Below are 5,753 nucleotides of genomic sequence, written 5' to 3'. Positions count from 1 at the left end.
TCCCCATTTAGCATTACTATGATGTCCTCAGGAATACTTGTGGCCTATTTCTATGGGTAATTTTGTCAGTGTAATTTGCCATCAAATCTATTTTAATTTGCATGTGGTAACTACAACTTAATACAAGTTGTAGCAGTAACTTACCTACTTTGTTGTGGTACTGCATTTTAGTTATTTATCTGATGGGAACCGACTTACAATTCTTAGAATCTATGGTATGCTAGATGTAATTGTATATAAATAATCATTCAATTTCCTTTCCAATGGTTTAGTATGCATAAATTTATTAGACTATGACAATAAGATGCCGTGCAGGGATTCTAAATTATAAACTGAACTCAGGTTAGCGTTAAGTTATATTTGCAAATATTTACACTTGAGGTATTCTGAAAGCATGCCAAACTTATTAACTTACTTTAAGTTTATATGATTTGCTATAAATTGAGAATAACAGATGTAGACCAGTCATATTTATATTGACTCTTATTTTAATCGCTTTTCCAGTCAAAATACCAACTTAAGATTTTATTTATATGTTCAGCCTTGGTTGCAGTTCTATGGTTAACTGGAGTACACATCTCCGGATCTTCCTTCTCTGCCTTGCCCCGCTGTAGATGTCTGGAGTGACCGCTGTCTCCGCTGTATCCGCTAAAATAATTCTCCTCCTCTCTACTTTCCTCCTAGCCATTCCATAGGCTACTCCTGTTTTGGGGGTGTAGACGGTTTTTGACCTCACCATCGGTCGGCTTGCCCTTGATCTTTGTTACTTTAAGGACCACGGTTAAAGACTCGATGTGAATCGGTACTGCCTAACATATGGTGTTATACTTATTATACAGAATACCCTTTTAAGAAGAACACCTATTTAATTAAATATAACATAACTTCCTTTTTTCTCATTCTTGTATATTCAATGCATAATATACCAAAGTGTTAGTGTATTAACTATCAAAGATTTAAAGACTTTAGGTCTTTGTATGTTGTGTCAATTCATATTCAAAATGACATCTGAAGTATTTGTGAAATAGGATCAATCATTTCAACACCAAATAGCTGGTAACCTCCTGGAAAAACAAACAAATACTCATCATATACCATACATATACCAGTGAATCATCTTTCTACACTAATACACACCCAACTTCTCCATACAAGCAGCAGTATCGATTATCAAAACAGCACTGTCGGTGAAGTGCACAGCAATACATCGCATTGCATCGCTTTTGATCTGCAAATCATTTCAACAATTTGAGCAATATCAAGGTGTGGATGCCGAAAGCAATATATATTTTATTCCTGTAAAGTTAATTTAATTAATTGTTCATATTATATTTATTTAACCTATTTCCCCTACACTTGGAAAATGACTATAATAAAAATGTTTCCCAAACCCTCCAAGCCACTTGAATATCCATCTTCCTACCGTCCTATTTCGCTTCTGCCCATTATGGGCAAATTCCTAGAAAACCTCTTATTAAAACGCCTCTATCCAATCCTTGACTAATATCATGTTATTTCTGACCACCAGTTTGGATTTAAAATATCCCATTCTACCATACAACAAAGTCATCGAGTGGTTGATGTCATATCTTCCACATTGGAGCGCTGTACTGCACGGGAGTCTTCCTCGATGTTAAACTAGCTTTTGATCGAGTCTGGCATCCAGGTTTGCTCTATAAACTTCGTCAATTCCTCCCCCCCTACATATTTCCTTATAATCCGCTTCTACCTCTGTGATAGAGCCTTTAAGGTAAATCTTAACCTAGCCTACTCATCTCTCTTTTCTCAGTCTGCCGGTGTTCCTCAAGGTAGTATCTTAGGTCCCATTCTTTATACGGTTTATACAGCTGACATTCCAACCCACCCTAACACAGTCCTAACAACATACGCTGATGACACATGTATACTGTCTGTAAACAACGACCCAACTAATGCATCACAAACACTACAGACACACATAACATCTATTGAATAATGGTGTCAAAACTGGAGAATCAAAATAAATCCTGACAAATCGCATTAGATCACCTTTACTCTCCGTCTTAAACCTCTACCATCCTGTCCTACAGCATCCTTTCTAAACACTCCACTAACGCCTGTTGAACAGATTCGATACTTAGAACTCCATCTTGACAAGAGACTTACTTGGAATCCACGCCCAAGACTGGAAAAAAAAACTTCCGACAAGAAACTGCTCGTAGATTCCGATTGCTACAACACTTACTTGACAAACGCTCTAAACTTCCCATTCACTACAAAAAATTAGTATACACTACAATAATCAGACCAATTTGGGCATATGGAATTGAGCTTTGGGGCTCTACCAAGCCATAAAATTCCTCCCGCATTCAGTCCTTACAATCAAAAATCGTACGTAAAATCCTTGATGCTCCTTACTACGTTACAAATAAACTCATCCACAAGGACCTTAACATCCCATTCGTTGCAGATTTGGCCCAAAACAGATATGCGTTTTTTCATTCCAAACTCCTTACCCATTCTAACCCATTAATTCTTAATCTTTCATCACTAACAATTCCTGATAACCTTCCGAGGCGTCTGAAAAGAAGATGGCCATAGGACCTTCTAATTTAAATTAGTTCCTTCCTAAGATTTTCCAGTGTAAATAAAACATACAACATATTTACTTATTGCATTTACTTATTTCACTTGTACAGTTGTAAATCACATTAAATAAATAAATTAAAAAAAATATTGTTCAAAGATAGGAAGGAAGCATTTAAATTGTTAAAAAGCAAGTATGAATTAAAGGTTGTCTCTTTCTCTCTCTCTCTCTCTCTCTCTCTCTCTCTCTCTCTCTCTCTCTTTCTCGGGGGAGTGACAAGTGAAGACACCCTTCACGCCATTACTTGATTAAAGTAATTTTTTAACTTAAATTTCTTCTTTCCGTTTTAAATAAATGTTTCCAAGGTCTCTGAATTGGGACTTTGGGGACGGATGACCCAGACCAAAAGTAAGGGTATGGAAAGCAAGGATGAGCATAGAAATTCAATCACAAAAGAAAAAGAGGAACAAAATATGCTTCAGGTTATATTACAAAATACAAAGCTATCAACATTGGTCTTGTTCAATCGATAAGCATTACCTGAATTCATTGTATCCTCTTTTGGAGAGTTATTACTATGAAGCTTCTATCTAACGGACACCAACGGTGAATATCATTGTACTGAATGACCTAGTATGTAGAGGTAAGTGTAAAAAGAACAAAAAACACGAAATAGTAAAATATATACTTATCGTAATTGAAGGTTTGGGAGGAAACGCACAGACTCACTTTATATCCTAGTATTACTATTGAATTTGAATACTATTGGATCACATCCGATGTCTTAGAAACAATTTAAAAATATTTTTAAAAAATATTACGTAATTTACCATACTTATATTATTCTATTTAAAACATGCACGTGTATATATTATGTCCATACATAGCGGGGTATTACATACAACATAATGTCCTTGTAGAAGATGCACTATGAGAAATAAATACTACGACGATTACTAGAATAAAAAACAACTTCATCTCTTCTGATGCTTTACAGAGACTCTCAGTTAACACAAATCTTCATTTAAGAGATATCTAACTAATCTCCTTGGAATTTATAGCCATCATGATATGATATAGCGCATCACTTGGAACAATTAGATAAGCATTAGATGGCGGTGAAGTTATTGAAGAATTGTTTCACCAGGTGACTTCGTGGACATCTAGTGGTCCTAAGGCTTTGGTATATACCAATTTGATGTGACCTAATCTTTTCTGACGTACTTAACAGAATTGCAGTGAAAGTAAATCCTTATTTAAGAGAAATATATCATATCTTCTAGAATTTTAATAGCGACATAATAAGATGAAATCCTATAACATAAAATTATTAGATAAGCTTGCCGATGAGGCTGAAGTTATAAAAATATGATTTTATATAGCATGTATACCTCGTGTTCGCTAGTGACTCTTATGTTTCCGGTATATAAATTTAGAGAGGCATTATTCGTTGTTGTTTTTTTTTGGCTTGATATTTGATGGCAGCTTCTTGTTTATCCAATCTTTGAATTGCCAATCTCTTACGGAACAGAAACAAGAGAAATGGACTCAATATTTATCTCGAAATTTAAGAGAATTTAATATCTTGGTCACCAAATCCCTAAAACAGTGGTTCCTAAACCAGGTTCCGCGAGCCTCTTCTTGAGGTTCCAATTAATAATTTAATGACTAAGAAATTAAATTTTCAAGCAATACAAGTATTTTTTTAAAACCCAGAACCATATTACTTTGTAATGAAATATTGTATTTGTATAAATGTTATGCCAGTGTTACGTCATTTTCACATTTCTACCTAACAGATTCAGGTGGAAAAAAAAGGTTTGAAATCACTACTGTAGCGGTTTATGGGAGCGCAAGGTATGGTTCACTTTAAAAAACTCAGAAAAAAACCTGAGGCCTGGAGCCGGATGCAGAATGACGTATTAAAATGCAGGCATACACAAAATTTGCAAATATAACATAAATGTGTAGGCTTTTGTGATACGGCAATGGGCACACCTCATCTGAGAAAATACTGGAGATCCGGAATCCTGTTTTTTTTCTTCAGGACTAAAGAAACATAGTGAAGAGGTCCGGGGTGTGAATGTGAATATTCTATCTATGAATAAATGTCGTTAAGATGTTATTTTATCTTTTCTAGTTGTTATTTTTTTAGCATTTAATATAATTTATGTAATCTTGATAAAAGTACTTATCTTTTAAGGAAAATGTTTGGTCCAGTATAGAATGCCGACCAGTATAGGCTGAGGAACAATGCAGTGTCGTACCAATGTACCAAAGAAAAATGAAAAAAATTATCAATGTCGGAACAAAAAAATTATAGTAATATACTTTTTTCTTCTTTAAATCATCAATGGACGAGGCATATCACTTCTAACTAACCATTGGTTGAAGGCATTAGTAATAAATACGTACAACAGAGCCCCAATCCATCCATCTTGTTAAAGATTTGCCCAAATCTCATGCTTCAGGAATACTGCTCACGCATTTTAACGCAACTATTTCATGTTTGAATACTTCAAGAGGTCTTTAACTCCGTCTCTGCTAATTCATCATCTAGAATTGAGTAAAAGTTTAGTATATTTTGGCGGAATAGGCCTGGAAGTATTGCCTTGATCTTACTATCCACCCCTTAGTTCCCAGATGATGACTATAAAAAAAATTCACATATTCATAGAGGAAATTCACAATAAAAAATCAAAAATGAAAACACCAATAGTGGACATCAAATGCCCACTTTAGAAAAACTAAGGTTATTTTGATCTTATAGTGAACACCAACTTTTGGGGTTATAAGATTATTTTCTTTAAAAACCTTATTTTGTGTGTAATATCTTGGTTTAGTAACTAAGCTAAACACCTTTAAGATTTTTCATGATGAAAATAAATACTAATTTCATTTCCTCAAGTCCTTAAAAATATCATTAGCAGAGTGACTCATTCCAGCCTACACATAGATAATATGATCTTCAGCCTGGCATCTCAACTTCTTATGATACTTTGAGAGCTTAGTCTTTAATCAGATAGCAGTAGAGTACATTCTTACCAAAAGGAACCTGTTAAGCCACCTGTGACTTTTATTTTTTTATTGAAACTGTCAAGTCTACCCTACAGTTTCATTGATTTGTTAGGAAAAACTAAGTAATTGTTGACCATATAACCTTTTTTTAAAAAAAAATTCAAGTTAC

General features: G+C 34.4%; 1 long non-coding RNA gene across 1 annotated transcript; it reads right to left on the bottom strand.

The window, feature by feature from the left end:
• Positions 1-338: 338 nt before the first annotated feature.
• Positions 339-3,561, bottom strand: LOC106686972 (uncharacterized). The gene is made up of 3 exons (XR_010844713.1): positions 3,469-3,561; positions 1,138-1,228; positions 339-1,064 (listed from the first exon to the last, which is right to left on the bottom strand). It is a non-coding gene; the product is annotated as an uncharacterized lncRNA (long non-coding RNA).
• Positions 3,562-5,753: the final 2,192 nt, after the last annotated feature.

The sequence above is a fragment of the Halyomorpha halys genome, unplaced genomic scaffold (assembly GCF_000696795.3).
Source record: "Halyomorpha halys isolate HHAL.00 unplaced genomic scaffold, Hhal_1.1 Scaffold900.1, whole genome shotgun sequence".
In the NCBI taxonomy this organism is placed as follows: Eukaryota; Metazoa; Arthropoda; class Insecta; order Hemiptera; family Pentatomidae; genus Halyomorpha; species Halyomorpha halys.
The sequence above is the reverse complement of the archived record's forward strand: the minus strand, read 5'-3'. Positions and strand labels throughout refer to the sequence as shown.